Below are 1,293 nucleotides of genomic sequence, written 5' to 3' on the forward strand. Positions count from 1 at the left end.
TGATGACCTATGGTGGCAATTGATGTACAAAACTGGAAAGAGGCCTGTTACCTAATTCGCATTCCCTACCTTCAGACAAAAAAAAAAAAAAAAAAGCCTTACCAAGGTGAATATCCTACTCCTTAAAAGGTCACCAAAAAAATTCCTTTTTCAGTATAAACCAATTAAAGAATGCCAAAGTGTTCCCTTTTGTTTAACTTAAAATTCTTTATTTCCATTTAGGCAGGATTTTCAGAATTTCCAAGATCATAAAGACTATGGAATCACTCTTCAGTTGTCTCTTTCACACTGTTAACTCTTTCCTTCCTCAAAAAGTTATACTGTTAAATGGGAAAACATTCTTTGTATCTGCTTTTCTTTGGGTTTCTTTATGTGGCAAAGAGAAGTCCCTAATAGGGCATTCTTAAAGTGTTACATTTTAAATGGTAAAGAACATTTTTTGAAAAGGTATACTTATAACCCTCTGGTTATATACCTTTCCCAACCTATTACTCTTTACAGTTGGAAAAAATAATTTCCTCTGATTCAGAAAATATTAAAATAAACTTATTCTTCTTGAATCTAGTCACCACTACAGTGTTTCCAAATAATTTTCCACTGCATTTTGAAGTCACTCCACACTCTAACTTTGCATCAACCTCAAAACTAGTGGCCATGCCAAATAAGACTTTTTTTAAAATTACACATTGCTAAATAATTGTATTGGCCTGAACCCAGGACAGTCCCAGTAGAGCAATGGCTCAACAATCCCATGACTGCCACGTGTGACTTATTATAAGCAAAAATATATAAACTATGTTTAAGTTTAGTGAGCTATTAGATTATATAATATTAGTGCAGCTAAACCCCTCGGAATTTTAAAATCATGTCTGGATTTGGAATTAACTGAAATCTGGAAAAATTTGGTATCAGCTAATTAATAGCTTCAAAACATCTTGAGGCCTCTTTATTTTTCACTGACCTATAAAAGATACACCTATATGGTCATGCTCCTTTTGTCATTAACTAATAGGAAAATATCCAGCAAGTGTAAATACTCTCAGAATTAGAATATTCCCATGAAATATTAACTACCAATATTTCTATATAAATATTAAAGTGGCAGCCTTGCAAATCTTTTAGGCCTAGCACCCAAGAAGGCCAGTACCCTAGTGAAAACCTCCAGTGCTTTCAATAAAATGAACTTGCTAGGATTTCATGTAAAGAAAACAAAGAAAAGGTAGTTTTAGTTTCTACAACGGAAACGCACACCCGCAGGTGATGTTCAAGCTTTCTAGGGGATGTTTCCTTTTA

This window comes from Condylura cristata, unplaced genomic scaffold (genome assembly GCF_000260355.1).
Source record: "Condylura cristata isolate star-nosed mole 26May11 unplaced genomic scaffold, ConCri1.0 scaffold00023, whole genome shotgun sequence".
Lineage (NCBI taxonomy): Eukaryota > Metazoa > Chordata > Mammalia > Eulipotyphla > Talpidae > Condylura > Condylura cristata.